The 19,453-nt window shown below is 37.6% G+C and overlaps 1 long non-coding RNA gene across 1 annotated transcript; it reads right to left on the reverse strand.

Annotated features, from left to right (window-relative positions):
- Positions 1-15,953: 15,953 nt before the first annotated feature.
- Positions 15,954-18,045, reverse strand: LOC122195939 (uncharacterized). The gene is made up of 4 exons (XR_006187060.2): positions 17,825-18,045; positions 17,619-17,670; positions 17,418-17,510; positions 15,954-17,036 (listed from the first exon to the last, which is right to left on the reverse strand). It is a non-coding gene; the product is annotated as an uncharacterized LOC122195939 (long non-coding RNA).
- Between the last annotated feature and the right edge of the window lie 1,408 nt (positions 18,046-19,453).

Genomic DNA, 19,453 nt, shown 5'->3' on the forward strand with positions numbered 1-19,453 from the left:
ATGTGTGTGAATGTATATTCACTCTCTTCTATCTCATAGATCTGATTTGTTTTCTATGAAATACGTGTTATGTGGGTGTGCCTCATCTGTTATGTGGAATGTGTATGGAATGAGAATGCTATACAGGTTTTAAACTATGTATAAAGGTATATATTTTTATCTACTAATATGTTGGGTAGAACATGGGTAGATAGTTGATGTGTGATAAACAGATGACAGGCCTCGATGTTGTTGTTGTTGATCTAGTTATTCAGTGGAGTATGGATAACGACCACAAACTCTACCTAGACAATCCAGTGGAACACTAGCAGGTTCATAACCTGTAGGTGTTGTGAACGATGTGTTCACGGTGTACTCTATCCCCCTCATGGTTGCCTTTAGGATATCTATTGTTGAGGAAACCCCTTAGCAGTAATGTCCGTCCCGATGAAAATCCTAGATTAGGTCCCTTGAGATAGATGTTGTTTTAGGGACGTAAAGTGAGGATAACGGGAATGGGTAATCGGGTTATTGTTGGTTGGTGAAATTAAATATAATTTATTTATTGTGGGTTGAAAACCCCATATGCTCACCAGGCTCCCAAGCCTGACCCACTCAGTTTTATTTGTATTACAGGAAGTGGCACAAGGGCATAAGATGGATGAATTATCGAGTTGTTTTGTTTACAAGTCTGTATATGTGTATATTTGTTGAACGACTTGTAATGTTATCATTTATGTTTTATGGTCTGTATCGGAACATGACATCCCGAGTTTTGATTATATAATTAAAATGCATCTCTTGATGAAATGCTTTGATAAATATTATTTTATCATATTTTGTTTTGGGAACAAATTCCGCAACTCTTTTAAATCAAAAGGATTTACTCTGAAATTATTTTAAAAAAACATAAATGAAACCGGTCTTTTCTGGCCGAGATTTTGGGGATGTCACAGTTGGTATCAGAGCATTAGTTTAAGCGAACTAGGAATTTGTATGATTTCTAGACTTAAACTTAGAATGCTAAGTGGAGATTGTGAGAAGTGTGTTTGATATATTATAGACACGAGCACTAGTTTATTTTAGGAAAGTTGCCTAAAATGCTTTTATGTGCTAAATGTTATATGTTGCCATATATGATATTAATTGTTCGGATCTACGGTCTGTTGCCGACTGGATCTGGAAACCTTATGTGTGTAGGATTCTAAGCATATGTCTACGTTATTAGAACTAGCATGTAATCGTTTGGAGTAATAAGGGTGAATTGAAATTTTATCGTGAAAGAGGATCTAATTTCGCCTTATTCGGTGTGTAGATCAAAAATGGTGAGAACAAGGAGTGGCGTTGGAAACGCTGATGAAAACAGGAATCAACCGCCAGTAATTGAGCAAATACCTGTTGTAGCAGCAGCACCAGAACCAATAACGATGGCTGGGGTGCAAGCCATGATTCGGGCTATGTTAGCCGAACAAAGGGATGAAATGCGACAGATGTTGCATGATAATAGGGACGAACCTATCATACCTATTGAGGAACCCGAATTGATTCCCGAGCAATCAGAGGAAGGGAACAATAGTCGCATGGTGAGTCAAGTTAGGACTCAAGGAGAACGAAGGAACTATCCGGAAAGGAGAAACAACAAGGATGGGCGTATGTACAAGAACTTCTTGGGCGCCAAGCCGCCAAGTCTATCTGGAAGCCCGAAGCCTGTTGAGATTATGGATTGGATCTCCGAAATGGAGATGGTATTTGAAAGTTGCGACTGTAGCAACAAACAGAAGACTGTCTTTGCAGTTAGACAACTGAAGACTGGAGTCTTGAGTTGGTGGAAGTTGTTGGCAGATACTATGCCACGAGGAGAAGCCCTGAAAATGTCATGGGAGGAGTTCTTGGAACACTTAAGGGTACAGTATTGTTCAGAGATATATCTGATTGATCTGAACAATGAGTTCCAAAACTTGAAGAAGGGGAGGATGAGCATAGATGACTATGCTAATCCATTCACTGAGAAAATGAAGTTATTTCCATACCTAGTGCCAACGAAACTCTCCAAGATTGAGAGGTTTGCTAATGGACTGCCTGCCGACTTTGGTCCGACAGTCAAGATGGCAACTACTCTGAAAACAGCTATTCATGCAGCTAAGAATGTGGAGGCCCAGCAGAAGGAAAAGGGTCTGGAAAGAATAGATGTTGGTGAAAAGAGGAAGTTCGATGGAACTTCAGGGTCCAACAAGAAAACAAGTTCTCGAAGTCTAGTTCGAGAAGAGGAGGAGGGGAAGCGAAATGGTGCGACAAATGTAAGAAGAAGCATCATGGAAAATATGAGGTAGTGGCCACGTGCTACAAGTGTGGAAAGCCAGGGCACTATGCCAATGAATGTACCCTCACTAAGAAAGTTTGTTATGGTTGTGGTGAGGAGGGACACATGTCGAGGGACTGCCCGAAGAAGAAGGAGGCAGCTAGACCCAACATTCCGCCAAAGCTAAAGGCGAGAGCATTCCAGATGACACTGGAAGCTGCTAAAGATGAAGCTGATGTCGCTTCAGGTACCTTTCTCGTAAACAAATTGTCTGCCCAAATTTTATTTGATTCTGGAGCCAACTACTCCTTTATATCGCATGAATTTGGTAGAAAGCTAACTTTGCCTGTTGATAGACTAGATAATGCTTTATTAGTCGAAGTTGCTAGTGGCAAGTTTGTACCTGTTAGTCATCGTATGAAAAACATCTTAATTGACTTGAATGGGAATAAGTTCCACGAGGAATTATTGCCTATAGAACTTAATGGTTTCGACATCCTGTTGGGAATGGATTGGCTTAGCGCCAATGACGCCGAAATTTTATGCAAGAAGAAAATAGTCAAAGTAAACCCACCTGGGAAAGAATCGTTTATGGTGTATGGAGATAAACGCAGAGTAAATTCTGGAATCATTTCATTGATGAAATCCAGAAAGTGTTTGGCTAAAGGATGTACGTCGTATCTAGCATTCTTGATCGATGCTAAAAAGGAGAAAAAGGTGATGCAGAGCATTCCTGTCAAGTGTGATTATCCGAAAGTATTTCCCGAAGATCTTCCCGGATTACCACCTGATAGACAAGTGGAGTTTAGAATAGACTTGTTGCCAGGGACGACGCCAATAGCAAAAGCACCTTATCGATTAGCGCCGACGGAGATGAAGGAGCTGATGATGCAACTTCAGGAGTTATTGGACAAAGGTTTCATTAGACCTAGTTCATCGCCCTGGGGAGCTTCGGTGTTATTCGTAAAGAAGAAAGATGGAAGTATGAGGATGTGCATTGATTACAGAGAGCTGAATAAAGCAACGATAAAGAATAGATACCTGTTGCCGAGGATTGATGACCTGTTCTATCAACTACAAGGTTCAAGTTATTTTTCAAAGATCGACCTGAGGTCAAGATATCATCATGTAACACCCGCATTTCCAGGCTAGGCATTTTCGTTGATGTAATAGTCTATGTTAACCCTTGTAACTCTTTTTGAAGTATTAATGATGAAATATTTGAGTATTATGTGAATTATGTGTATTTGTGTGCTTAATTGCTTAGTTATGTGATTTGATTAATTAAAAATAAAATAAGCGTCAAAATTTAAGTGTAAAATAAACCCGATATCTTTGCATAAAGATGTAGTGGTCGAAACAAGGATTCCGAAGATATAAAGAATGCCGAAATCCGAGTTATAACGAAGAAGTAATGACCTGTCGAAGTTTCGCGACAGAACCGGCAACGCTGAATGACGTAAAAAGTGAAATTTACATTAGATAGATATTTAGCCTTAGTGATCTAAATGAGAGCGTGCATAAAAGGAACACCCAAATCTGACTTTGTATGAGGAAGTTATGATTTTGTGAAGTTTCGACTTAGCGGTATGCAGCCCGAATACTCGAATATGAGATCGAGTGATTCTTAACCGAAACAATCTAAACGATAATCGAAGATCTCGTTGTTAGTAGCGAAACAATGAAAAGTTAGGCGAGAACGGACGTCGGACGAAGAAGTTATGAATTTTATAAGGAATTTTTCCTGTCCGGGCCTACTAAAAATAAATAATAAAAATAAAGTCAAAATTAGCCGACGGAGTCTAAATGAAAGTTGTAGAGCGTAGTCTCACCTACGCGTGGATATAAAGAACATCGAAAACGGAGTTCATATGAAGAAGATATAAATTTCCGAAGTTTATTAAATAATTAATATTTAAATTTAATTAATAAATCCGGTATTATCCGAAAGGGAGTCATCGGACTCATCCGAAGTACGCCCAGCGTACAGCGAAGCATGACATGCCTCGCACTCGAGTTCTTCGGATGACACATGCAGTGACGAATTCGGATGCGTACGCCCCGCGTACGGCTGTACGCCCAGCGTACTGCGAGGCCTCAGCCTCCTATAAAAGGGATGCAAGGGTTCTGGGCATATTTGCTCAGTTCCTCTCTTTTTCGTGCCGAATCTCTGTGTGTAAACCCCCGAAGCCATCCCGTCACCCCGGATCTTATATCTAAGTTAAGAAAGAATTTTTACGCTCTCGGGATCCCGAGAAGTGCGATTCCCAAGCCGAAGCTCTGCCCGCAAGGAGTTCGATTTTTGTGAAGATCTTCCAGATCTACCGAAGAATACTACTTCTGCAAGTCGTAGTGCTGTCCGATCATCTTCGGATCAGGTGAGTGTGTGGTTACTTTCTTCTAACACATAATTATGAAGTATTTTATATGAAATACGTGTTATGTGTATATTTTGTTGTTATATGTGTGAATGTATATTTACACTCTTCTATCTCATAGATCTGATTTATTCTCTATGAAATACGTGTTATGTGTGTGTGCCTCATTTGTTATGTGGAATATGTATTGACGACATTCTGATTTATTCAAAGAGTTTGTAATCCGTTCCTTGATAAATCCGTGATAGTGTTCATTGACGACATTCTGATTTATTCAAAGAGCCAAGAAGAGAATGGCAGACACTTGCGAGAAGTGTTGGAAGTCTTTAAGAAGGAGAAGTTGTATTCAAAGTTCTCCAAATGTGATTTTTGGATTCAAGAAGTCCAATTCTTGGATCACGTGGTCAACCAAGAAGGGATAATGGTTGATCCAGCAAAGAATGAAGCTGTAATGAAGTGGGAACAACCAAAAAGTCCCACGGAAATCCGAAGCTTTTTAGGATTAGCCAGATATTACCGAAGGTTTATCCAAGGCTTTTCTTCGATCGCTAGTCCCTTAACAGCTTTGACCCACAAAGGAGCTGCTTATGCTTGGAGTGATAAGCATAAAGAAGCGTTCGAGAAGCTAAAGAAAAAGCTATGTGAGGCACCGATACTTTCTCTACCCGATGGAGTCGAAGACTTCGTTGTATATAGCGATGCGTCTGGGGTTGGATTGGGTTGTGTTTTGACCCAAAGGGATAAGGTGATCGCATATGTGTCTCGAAAATTGAAAGAGCATGAAAAGAACTACCCGACTCATGATTTGGAGTTGGCAGCGGTAGTTTTCGCTCTGAAATATGGAGGCATTACCTCTATGACACGAAATGAAAACTTTTCACTGATCATAAGAGTCTCCAATATCTCTTTAATCAGAAAGAATTGAATATGAGGCAACGACGCTGGCTAGAGTTACTTAAGGACTACGACTATGAGATACTTTACCACCCCGGTAAAGCTAATGTTATTGCTGATGCTCTCAGTCGGAAAGTCAATGTTGAAAGGAAAAGGCCAAGAGTGTTGAGAATTAAAGTTGTCTCGACAATTGTGGAAAGTATAAAGAAAGCTCATGAGGAAGCTTCTGAGAAGAATGGCCGAAAGGAGGAACGTTTGGGCAAAACGTTGGTGTTCGGTATAAACAGTCATCGACTGAAGGTGTTCCAAGATCGGATTTGGATACCTAAGACACGAGGAATCAGAGATCTTCTGATGGAAGAAGCTCACAAGACCATATACTCGATTCATCCTGGTAGCACTAAAATGTATAGGGACCTGAAACCCTACTACTCGTGGCCGACGATGAAGCTTGATGTTGCAAAGTATGCGGCCGAGTGTGTGACTTGTGCGAGAGTCAAGACACAACATCAGAAATCATACAGGAGTTTAGAACCATTGCCTGTGCCTATGGGTAAGTTGGAAGACATTGCTATGGATTTTGTCACTAAACTGCCCAGAACAAAAAGTGGTCACGACATGATTTGGGTGGTCGTTGATCGATTCACTAAGATTGCGCATTTCATAGCAGCCAAGGAGAAATGGTCTATGGAAAAGCTTGCGAATTCTTACGTGAAGGAAATTGTGAGGCTTCACGGTTTCCCGTTAACGATTGTGTCAAATCGTGACAACCGTTTCACCTCGCGATTTTGGAAAAGTCTACAAGAGGAATTGGGTACCAAGTTGTGTTTAAGTACAGCTTACCATCCGCAAACTGATGGTCAGAGCGAACGAACGATACAAACACTTGAAGATATGCTGAGGGCATGTACCCTGGAATTCCTAGGTAATTGGGATGAACATTTACCTTTGGTAGAATTTTCCTATAATAATAGTTTCCACTCGAGCATAAAGATGGCACCTTATCAAGCTTTGTACGGACAGAAGTGTCGTACGCCGTCTTGCTGGCTTGAGGCTGGAGAAAAGCAGTTTATGGGACCCGAGATGGTCCATCAGACTGCTGAGAAGTTGAAAGTGATCAGGGAAAGAATGTTAGCAGCTCAGGATCGTCAAAAGAGCTATGCAGACAAGAAGCGAAGACCGATGACTTTTGAAGTTGGAGATTCGGTTTTGCTTAAAGTCTCACCGTGGAAGGGACTTATAAGATTTGGTAAAAGGGGAAAGTTGAGTCCAAGGTTTATTGGACCGTTTAAAGTTCTTCAGAGGGTTGGGAACCAAGCTTACAAGCTCGAATTACCCGAAGAACTGAATGGAATTCACAACACTTTTCATGTGTGTTATTTGAGGAAGTTCACGGGAGAAGTTCCCGATATAATTCCAATTTCTGAATTGAGAATTGATTAAAACAAGAGGTTAATTGAAGAACCAGAGGCAATTGTTGACCGAAAGACTAAGAAGCTTCGACGCAAGATGGTCGAGTTAGTGCTTGTTCGTTGGAAACATTCGAATGGGCCAAATCTCACCCGGGAAACGGAGAGTTACATGTTGAGTTGCTATCCGCATTTGTTTATTGATGTGTGATTCCGGGGACGGAATCATCCTAAGGGGGAGAGAATTGTAACGCCCGCGTTTCCAGGCTAGGCATTTTCGTTGATGTAATAGTCTAGGTTAACCCTTGTAACTCTTTTTGAAGTATTAATGATGAAATATTTGAGTATTATGTGAATTAAGTGTATTTGTGTGCTTAATTGCTTAATTATGTGATTTGATTAATTAAGAATTAAATAAGCATCAAAATTTAAGTGTAAAATAAACCCGATATCTTTGCATAAATATGTAGTGGTCGAAACAAGGATTCCGAAGATATAAAGAATGCCGAAATCCGAGTTATAACGAAGAAGTTATGACCTGTCGAAGTTTCGCGACAGAACCGGCAACGCTGAATGACGTAAAACGTGAAATTTACGTTAGAGAGATATTTAGCCTTAGTGATCTAAACGAGAGCGTGCATAAAAGGAACGCCCAAATCTGACTTTGTATGAGGAAGTTATGATTTTCTGAAGTTTCGACTTAGCGGTATGCAGCCCGAATACTCGAATATGAGATCGAGTGATTCTTAACTGAAACAATCTAAATGAGAATCGAAGATCTCGTTTTTAGTAGCGAAACGATGAAAAGTTAGGTGAGAACGGACGTTGGACGAAGAAATTATGAATTTTATAACGAAGTTTTCCTGTCCAGGCCTACTAAAAATAAATAATAAAAATAAAGTCAAAATTAGCCGACGGAGTCTAAACGAAAGTTGTAGAGCGTAGTCTCACCTACGCGTGGATATAAAGAACATCGAAAACAGAGTTCGTATGAAGAAGATATGAATTTCCGAAGTTTATTAAATAATTAATATTTAAATTTAATTAATAAATCCGATATTATCCGAAGGGGAGTCATCGGACTCATCCGAAGTACGCCCAACGTACAGCGAAGCATGACACGCCTCGCACTCGAGTTCTTCGGATGATGCATGCAGTGACGAATTCGGACGCGTACGCCCCGCGTACGGCTGTACGCCCAGCGTACTGCGAGGCCTCAGCCTCCTATAAAAGGGATGCGAGGGTTCTGGGCATATTTGCTCAGTTCCTCTCTTTTTCATGTCGAAGCTCTGCGTGTAATGCCCCGAAGCCATCCCGACGCCCCGAATCTTATATCCAAGTTAAGAAAGAAGTTTTACGCTCCTGGGATCCCGAGAAGTGCGATTCCCGAGCCGAAGCTCTACCTGCGAGGAGTTCGATTTTTGTGAAGATCTTCCAGATCTACCGAAGAATACTACTTCTGCAAGTCGTAGTGCTGTCTGATCATCTACTGATCTGGTGAGTGTGTGGTTACTTTCTTCTAACACATAATTATGAAGTATTTTATATGAAATACATGTTATGTGTATATTTTGTTGTTATATGTGTGAATGTATATTTACTCTTTTCTATCTCATAGATCTGATTTATTCTCTATGAAATACGTGTTATGTGTGTGTGCCTCATCTGTTATGTGGAATATGTATTGATTAAAGCATGCTATACAGGTTTTAAACTATGTATAAAAAATGTATATTTTTATCTACTAATATGTTGGGTAGAACATGGGTAGATAGTTGGTGTGTAATAAACAGATGGGAGACCTCAATGTTGTTTTTGATTCAGTCATCTAGCAGAGTTTAGATGACGACCACGGACTTTTCTAGACAGTCTAATGGAACGCTAGCAGGCTCATAACCTGTAGGTGTAAATGAACTTGGGTGTTCATTCGTTGTACTCCATCCCCCTCATGGTTGCCTTATTTGACTTATATTGCTGAGGAACCCCCGAAGCATGTGTTGTCGCCCCGATGAAATATTCTTAGACTAGGTCCCTTATGTTAGTTGTCTTAGGGACGTAAAGTGAGAATAACGGGAATGGGTAATTGGGTTATTGTTGGTTGGTGGAATTAAATATAATTATTTATTGTGGGTTGAAAACCCTATATGCTCATCAGGCTCCCAAGCCTTACCCACTCAGTTTTATTTGTATTACAGGAAGTGGCGCAAGGGCATAAGATGGATGAACCATCAGTTTGTTTTGTTTACAAGTCTGTATATGTATATATTTGTTGAACGACTTGTAATGTTATCGTTTATGCTTTATGGTCTGTATCGGAACATGACATCCCGAGTTTTGATTATATAATGAAAATGCATCTCTTGATGAAATGCTTTGATAAATATTATTATATCATATTTTTTTTGGGAACAAATTCCGCAACTCTTTTAAATCAAAAGGATTTACTCTGAAATTATTTTAAAAAGCATAAATGAAATCGGTCTTTTCTGACCGAGATTTTAGGGATGTCACACATCAGCTGAAAGTAAGAGAGCAAGATATAGAGAAGACTGCATTCAGAACACGATATGGACACTACGAGTTTTTGGTTATGTCGTTTGGACTAACCAATGCTCCAGCAGCATTCATGGATTTGATGAATAGAGTTTGTAATCCGTTCCTTGATAAATCCGTGATAGTGTTCATTGACGACATTCTGATTTATTCAAAGAGCCAAGAAGAGCATGGCAGACACTTGCGAGAAGTGTTGGAAGTCTTTAAGAAGGAGAAGTTGTATTCAAAGTTCTCCAAATGTGATTTTTGGATTCGAGAAGTCCAATTCTTGGGTCACGTGGTCAACCAAGAAGAGATAATGGTTGATCCAACAAAGATTGAAGCTGTAATGAAGTGGAAACAACCAAAAAGTCCCACGGAAATCCGAAGCTTTTTAGGATTAGCCAGATATTACCGAAGGTTTATCCAAGGCTTTTCTTCGATCGCTAGTCCCTTAACAGCTTTGACCCACAAAGGAGCTGCTTATGCTTGGAGTGATAAGCATAAAGAAGCGTTCGAGAAGCTAAAGAAAATCTATGTGAGGCACCGATACTTTCTCTACCCGATGGAGTCGAAGACTTCGTTGTATATAGCGATGCGTCTGGGGTTGGATTGGGTTGTGTTTTGACCCAAAGGGATAAGGTGATCGCATATGCGTCTCGAAAATTGAAAGAGCATGAAAAGAACTACCCGACTCATGATTTGGAGTTGGCAGCGGTAGTTTTCGCTCTGAAATATGGAGGCATTACCTCTATGGCACGAAATGCAAACTTTTCACTGATCATAAGAGTCTCCAATATCTCTTTAATCAGAAAGAATTGAATATGAGGCAACGACGCTGGCTAGAGTTACTTAAGGACTACGAGTGTGAGATACTTTACCACCCCGGTGAAGCTAATGTTGTTGCTGATGCTCTCGGTCGGAAAGTCAATCTTGAAAGGAAAAGGCCAAGAGCATTGAGAATTGAAGTTGTCTCGACAATTGTGGAAAGTATAAAGAAAGCTCATGAGGAAGCTTCTGAGAAGAATGGCCGAAAGGAGGAACGTTTGGGCAAAACGTTGGTGTTCGGTATAAACAGTCATCGACTGAAGGTGTTCCAAGATCGGATTTGGATACCTAAGACACGAGGAATCAGAGATCTTCTGATGGAAGAAGCTCACAAGACCATATACTCGATTCATCCTGGTAGCACTAAAATGTATAGGGACCTGAAACCCTACTACTGGTGGCCGACGATGAAGCTTGATGTTGCAAAGAATGTGGCCGAGTGTGTGACTTGTGCGAGAGTCAAGACACAACATCAGAAATCATACAGGAGTTTAGAACCATTGCCTGTGCCTATGGGTAAGTTGGAAGACATTGCTATGGATTTTGTCACTAAACTGCCCAGAACAAAAAGTGGTCACGACATGATTTGGGTGGTCGTTGATCGATTCACTAAGATTGCGCATTTCATAGCAGCCAAGGAGAAATGGTCTATGGAAAAGCTTGCGAATTCTTACGTGAAGGAAATTGTGAGGCTTCACGGTTTCCCGTTAACGATTGTGTCAAATCGTGACAACCGTTTCACCTCGCGATTTTGGAAAAGTCTACAAGAGGAATTGGGTACCAAGTTGTGTTTAAGTACAGCTTACCATCCGCAAACTGATGGTCAGAGCGAACGAACGATACAAACACTTGAAGATATGCTGAGGGCATGTACCCTGGAATTCTTAGGTAATTGGGATGAACATTTACCTTTGGTAGAATTTTCCTATAGTAATAGTTTCCACTCGAGCATAAAGATGGCACCTTATCAAGCTTTGTACGGACAGAAGTGTCGTACGCCGTCTTGCTGGCTTGAGGCTGGAGAAAAGCAGTTTATGGGACCCGAGATGGTCCATCAGACTGCTGAGAAGTTGAAAGTGATCAGGGAAAGAATGTTAGCAGCTCAGGATCGTCAAAAGAGCTATGCTGACAAGAAGCGAAGACCGATGACTTTTGAAGTTGGAGATTCGGTTTTGCTTAAAGTCTCACTGTGGAAGGGACTTATAAGATTTGGTAAAAGGGGAAAGTTGAGTCCAAGGTTTATTGGACCGTTTAAAGTTCTTCAGAGGGTTGGGAACCAAGCTTACAAGCTCGAATTACCCGAAGAACTGAATGGAATTCATAACACTTTTCATGTGTGTTATTTGAGGAAGTTCACGGGAGAAGTTCCCGACATGATTCCACTTTAGGAGTTGAGAATCGATGAGACCAAAAGGTGGATTGAAGAACCAGAGGCAATCGTTGACCGAAAGACTAAGAAGTTGCGACGCAAGATGGTCGAGTTAGTGCTTGTCCGATGGAAACACACAAATGGGCCGAATCTCACCTGGGAGACAGAGAGTGACGTGATGGGTCGCTATCCGCATTTGTTTGTTGATGTGTGATTCCGGGGACGGAATCATTCTAAGGTGGAGAGAATTGTAACGCCTGTATTTCTGGGCTTGTTATTAATGTTGATATAATAGTCTAGGTTAACCTTTGTAACCCGTTTTGAAAATAATAGGAGTGTATTATTTGAGTATTATGTGTTTTGTGCTTAATTGCTTAATTATGGGATTTGATTAATTAAGAATAAAAATAAGCGTCAAAATTTAAGTGTAAAATAAACTCGATATCTTTACATAAAGTTGTAATGGCCGAAACGAGGTTTCCGAATGTATATAGAACACCCAAATCTGACTTCGTATGAGAAAGTTATGATTTTCTGAAGTTTTGACTTAGCGGTATGCAGCCCGAATACTCGATTTGAGATCAAGTGGTTTTTAGCTGAAACAATCTAAACGAGAATCAAAGATCTCGTTAGTGGTAGCGAAGCGATAAAAAGTTAGGCGAGAACGGACGCCGAACGAAGAAGTTATGAATTTATAACGAAGTTTTCCTGTCCCGGCCTACTAAAAATAAATAATAAAAATAAAATCAAAATTAGCCGACGAAGTCTAAACGAAAGTCGTAGAGCGTAGTCTCACCTACGTGTGGATATAAAGAACGTCGAAAACAGAGTTCGTATGAATAAGATATAATTTTTTGAAGTTTATTAAATAATTAAAATATATAAATTTAATCTTTAATTCGGATGTATATCCGAAGGAGTTATCGATCTGATCCGAAGTACGCCCAACGTACCCCGATGCATGCACCGCCTCGGACTCGAGTGCTCCGATGACGCATGCAGTGACGATCCGAGGAGTACGCCCAGCGTACGTGCGAGGCTCAGCCTCTATAAAAGGCTTGCGAGGGCAGCCGAGAGTTTTGCTCTTTTTCTCTTCTCTCTCTCTCTCTCTCTCTCTCTCTCTCTCTCGTTTTGCATCGTTTTGCGTGTTATGTGTATAATTTTGTTGTTATGTGTGTGAATGTATATTCACTCTCTTCTATCTTATAGATTTGATTTGTTTTCTATGAAATATGTGTTATGTGGGTGTGCCTCATCTGTTATGTGGAATGTGTATTGAATGATAATGCTATACAGGTTTTAAACTATGTATAAAGGTATATATTTTTATCTACTAATATGTTGGGTAGAACATGGGTAGATAGTTGATGTGTGATAAACAGATGAGAGGCGTCGATGTTGTTGTTGATCTAGTTATTCAGCGGAGTATGGATAACGACCACGGACTCTACCTAGACAATCTAGTGGAACGATAGCAGGTTCATAAACTGTAGGTGTTGTGAACCATGTGTTCACCGGTGTACTCTACCCCCCTCATGGTTGCCTTTAGGATATCTGTTGTTGAGGAAACCCCTTAGCAGTAACGTCCGTCCCGATGAAAATCCTAGATTAGGTCCCTTGAGATAGATGTTGTTTTAGGGACGTAAAGTGAGGATAACGGGAATGGGTAATCGGGTTATTGTTGGTTGGTGAAATTAAATATAATTTATTTATTGTGGGTTGAAAACCCTATATGCTCACCAGGCTCCCAAGCCTGACCCACTCAGTTTTATTTGTATTACAGGAAGTGGCGCAAGGGCATAAGATGGATGAATCATCGAGTTTTTTTTGTTTACAAGTCTGTATATGTTTATATTTGTTGAATGACTTGTAATGTTATCATTTATGCTTTATGGTCTGTATCGAAACATGACATCCCGAGTTTTGATTATATAATGAAAATACATCTCTTGATGAAATGCTTTGATAAATATTATTTTATCATATTTTGTTTTGGGAACAAATTCCGCAACTCTTTTAAATCAAAAGGATTTACTCTGAAATTATTTTAAAAAAGCATAAATGAAACTGGTCTTTTCTGGCCGAGATTTTGGGGATGTCACACTCAGGCTGTGGGTTATCGTTTCCCAATCCATTTTGCGTGTTTGCCATTTTGATCTATACACCAAATTAGGTGAATTTAGAGATCTGTTTCGATAGACGTTCAAATCATCCTTATCACTCTGAAATGTTTACATGCTAGTTCTAATATCGTAGTCGTACGCTTAGAATCCTAAACACATAAGCTTTCCAGATCCGTCGGCAACAAACCATAGATCCGAACAAACAATATCATATATGGCAAACATATAGCATTTAGCACAAAACAACATTTTAGGCATCTTTCCTAAAACATACTAGTGCTCGTGTCTAAAATATGGCAGACACTCATCTCACAGTCTTCACTTAGCATTCTAAGTTTAAGTCTAGAAATCCTACAAATTCCTAGTTCGCTTAAACTAATGCTCTGATACCAACTGTGACATCCCCATTTTCACGGCTAGAAAAGACCGATTTGTTTATGCTTTGTTTTAAAATCCGAGTAGTCGTTTAAAGAAAACTGTTGTGGAATTTGTTCCCAAAATAAAATGTGATAAGAATTTATCGAAACATTTCTTTAAGGAAATGTGTTTTCATTAAATAACAAAATCTCGGGATGTCATGTTCCGATACAGACAAAAAGCATAAACAGTATAAAATAGACCTTACAACAGTTATTTATAACTACTGATCTATAATCCAAAATCTCTCGTTATGTCAACCAACTTATACTCTTGTGTCACTACCTGTGATACAAAGAAAACTGAGTGGGTCAGACTTGGGAGCCTGGTGATAATATATAGTTTTCAACCCACAATATTATATCACTAGGTTATAACCCGTGGAAACCACGGTATGCTTTTCATAATTAAAATTTTATAATAAAAATTCATAATTAATAATTAATTATTTTAAATAAATTATTAATTAAGAGATCTATATTTTTTATTTTTGTAAAATTATAATCATTTATTAAAAAATATATATATGAAATTATTTTTCAAGATATATGAGACAATTTTTATTTGTAAATTAATGAAAAAGAAATGATATTCTGCCAAAAAGTGAAACTTTCTATCAAGTCGTTTACAAACATATGAAATATTCACAATCGTCAAAATGATAAAAATGACATAAAAAAGGATGAAAATGACCAAATTGACCAAAATCGCATAGATGTTAGTTTTCAAGCTAAAAACTTATACTTTTATACTTTATATAATAAATAGTATATTAAGAATGACAATAAAATTATGAAAATAATTAAGTATTTGAAAAACTCCAATACCATAAAATCGATAACATGTTTGTTTAAATCCATGAAAACCATGGTTGATATATTAAAAAAATTATAAAACTCGAATAAACTACTCATAACCACCACAAACATAAATGGTAATATAATGCTAAAATAAGGAAAAATGTGAAAAATATTAAGAAAGAAAACATTTTACTGTGAAAGTTGTAATTGAAATGTCTTTTTATAAAATTGAAGGTATGTACTTTTATTTTTTTTCAATTTTATGACCAAGTTGACTAAAAGGTCAAATTATCATTTTTACACAAAAAAAAACACTATACTTTGATTCTTATGTCGCTTTCATTCTCAATATAAAATTAAAAATTAAAAAATATAAGTTTAATCTTCTACAACGATGAAAAAGAAAGTTGTCATGAAAAATAAAAAGTTTTCGATGTTCGTCCAACAATAATAGAGATAGAGTTAGAGTTACATGAAACCCTTCATATGTATAATTTCTTTTTCGGTTAACTTAAATAATTGTTTATATATTCAAAGTCAACATTATCTAATTATGAAGTTTTTGTATTTAAGTTTTCATAGATATTTTTATAAATACTTTAAAACTAAAATCATAAAACATTAGTAACCTTGTTATTATCAATTCTTTATACCAAATAATATAACATGTTAAAATCAATGTTTTAAAAACCGGTTATTTAGTTGAACCGATATGGTGACCGGTTCCCAGTTCAACCGGTTCGACCGTCGAGTAAACCGGTTTCTATAATTTTCATTTTTTTCTATTTTCATACACATACATACATATAAATCATGATTTCGCGTTTACATGTTCAAACATTAAAAATAAACATAAAATTAAGTTGTAAATCATACCGAAACAAAGTATAGTTTTAGATGAATAGACATACACCACATGTTTTTATTTAGAGAAAACAAAATAGATTTGAAAAAAATCACAAAAGTTTATTATACAAATGGTTCTTTTCCAAATGTTTTTAATTCGGTTTAACCGGTTCAACCGGATTTTTCTAAAGACCGACCGGTTCAATCCGATTCAGAAATCGACGTAAAACAATGACAAACCACTGTAGTTGGATAATGCAACATCACCAACCAAAGATAGGAACTGAGAAGGTCCAACCCAGGGGTAAATTTGTTAACTTCAAAGAAAAAAAAGGTTTCCCAACAACACCAGGGGTAAAGATGTCATTTCCAGCATAGCTAACTATATTAGTATCATGATCAATCTTCCTCCAACTTCAATATAACCTGCTGAGATTTTGAAACCAAAGTGTGATTGAAACCTAGACCAAAAGCACATTGAAATAACTATCAAAAACTATCAATTTGCTAAATGCTCGGCTCAAGTAAAAAATGGAATTGCAGGAGTATTTGGTTATTATGGGGATTGTGATATTTTTTTGATGAAACTAAGTTACCATATTGAGAAAGAATATTGTTATATGATGAAACTAAGTTGCCAACCCCTATAGCATTTTCTTTATTTAGAAAGTGCCTCTACCTATACATTAAAGAGTAGTCACATTTCAAAAGAAAAAGAAAACTAATTAAAAACTAAGCATTACAAATCTCTTCACCTTGCATATTACCTAACATAAAAATCTCATCTTAACATTTTTTCTCAAATACAACCTCTTAACGCAGCCTTTGTTATGAAAAAATATTTGAATTTCCAACTGTCCTAATCCATGACCATAACTATACAATAGTGCACAAAGATGTTGTAAATTTTAATATAAAAGCAAATTTAAGTTAAGGGATAAATGTAAGAAATCGTAGAGTCTCTTCATTTATTTTGTGTATTATGGTATAACAAATATTTCTTTCTATTACTACACTGTTCCTTACGGTTTTTTTTCTACTAAGGCATTAGACTTCAAAAATTCTACCTATTATAACATTATACTTTAAAAAAAAAAAAACTTATCTGGGCATTATTATTGTTTCTTCATTTTCTTGGTTTGCCACCACTAAAGGCTATATCCTGCAGTAAAAGTATCAAGCTAATTTTGGGTTAAAAATGAAAGTATCATGTTGTTGTTGGCTTAAAAATGAAAGTATCATTTGTCTTAAAAATTAACGTAGCATTTGAAGAATAATAAAAAACTTTAATCACAACTTCCCATATAAAAAATAAGTAACTTTAAATAACTATTTTAGAAAAACCACAACTTTGGTCCCAATCTCTAATATGCATGCGTAAAAACAATAATATTATTCCTCTTATTTAAATTTCAACTTCAACTAAAAGCATAAACATTCTGTGGCTGTTAATATGCTCTTAAGAATCAAAAACCAGTTTAAGAAAGTGAAAATCTCATTGATTTGATCTACACATTCACTAAAATTCTGCACACAACTTTACCTGTTAATTTGTACGTTCAAATAGGAAAATGTAGATCAATTTCAATCATAGACTGTCGAACCATAGACTCGAAGGATCAATTTTCAAGACAGCCTACAGAACCGGAAGAAGTTGTTGAAGAAAAATGTCAATTTCAATTTTAACACTTTCAATGAGAGGGTACCATTAAATCAAAAGAAGCTATTGAATGAAACTACTAACCTGAAGAAGATGAAGTCGTCAGACCTACAAGAAGAAGAATCCACCGATTAACCTAAAGTATGAAATAATAATTATCCTAAAGTTAATACAAACAACAAATGAACCGAGTAAAATGAGAAAGATGTGTCGAGGGTGAAAGCGAATAGTGCAATTGTGTAAAGGGGAATTCCTGATTTCAAAAAATTGACCCCCATAATTAGCGGTACCAGAGGATGTCTGTGGCTGGAAGACGCTTTGCTAGTTGAATACCAAATGATGAAGAGTGATTGAGGAGGTGGTAGGAGATTTGTGGCTAGGGTTTCTTTTAGAATGTCCATGATAGTTGAACCTACCATTTTCGAATCAGTAGAGAAAAAAAAAGATGAATGCCGATGATTTCCGAGATTTAGGAATAACTACCATTTTTGGATTTCAAATTTTGAAATAAGCCCTCTTCTTATCCTTAATTTGTGCAAACTGATAGTCACTTGCCATTTAAAGTCTGGCAAGATTGGGGGATTAGGCTTATTTACTGTACAGCTGTATATGGCCACATGGCAAAATTGCTAAGGAAGCGACATGTGGCGGAATGGCTATTAAATTGACACGTGGCATAGAAAAACTACTCTTTTATTAAGAAGGTAGATATATATATATATATATATATATATATATATATATATATATATATATATATATATATATATATTATAATTCACAAACTCATACAATTTCACCATATATAAGCAACTCTTACCCCACCCCGTCGATCCCCCACAACGACATGATCTATATTCTCATATCTATAATTTACTTCCTTACCTAATCCATACTCATAGACTTATAAAAAAATAACCATGTGTTAATCCATAGCCACCAAAGTTTTTCTCGTTTATCGACATTATCATTTTCGAGACCCCTCTCGCAATACATGTCAATGGGTTTTTAGAGTACACCGGTGAACATTAAGTTCACAACACCTACAAGTTGCAAGTCTGCTAGTGTTCCACTAGACTGTGTAGAATAGTCCGTGGTTGTCATCCTTACTCTGATGAATGACGGGGCCATCGCTTGGGTAAAGGTTTCACTCATTTTTCACCTATCACCCTCATCTCATGATCTATATCACCTTTTTTTCTCATCATCCAATTCATCTTTTGTCACACACTAACTATCTCATCTACCCATGTTCTACCCAACATATTTGTAGATATAAAATACATATACAGTTTAACTCATTTAAAACCTATATAAAACATTTATCCAACACTCATCTCAAGTAAACAAACAACGTATAAACACATAGCACATATTTCATAACAAATACTTCATATCTATGTGGTAGAAGAAAGTAACTACACACTCACTTGATTTAGACGAGGCTCGGACAACACTATGGCTCTTAAAATAATAATCTTCGATGAAACCGGGATATCTTCCAAAAACCAGGTTTCTCGCGGGCAGAGCTTCGGCTCGGAAACTCTTTTCTTCTCGGGATCTTCGAGGCTTCGGGACTCGCTTCGAGTCTCGGGATGATACCGGGGCTTCGGGGGGTATTTCTTTCCAAGTAGAAGAATGAAAAAGGGGTGAAAGAATAGTAATTAGCAAATAAGATCGGCAGCCCTAGCAATCTATTTATAGGGGCTGAACCCTCGAATTGCGTTGGGCGTACTCCGCTGTCAACATGTACGCCGGGCATACACCTAGTACGCTTGGCGTAGTGCGTGGATCACACCGGACAAGTCACGATTTCGGATAAGCTTCCGAATTTATAATTTTATTTATTTTATTTTATTTATTTGAAAACTTCAGAAATTTATAACTTATGCATACGAGCTCCGTATTTGACGTTTTTT

Source organism: Lactuca sativa, chromosome 9 (genome assembly GCF_002870075.4).
Source record: "Lactuca sativa cultivar Salinas chromosome 9, Lsat_Salinas_v11, whole genome shotgun sequence".
NCBI lineage: Eukaryota > Viridiplantae > Streptophyta > Magnoliopsida > Asterales > Asteraceae > Lactuca > Lactuca sativa.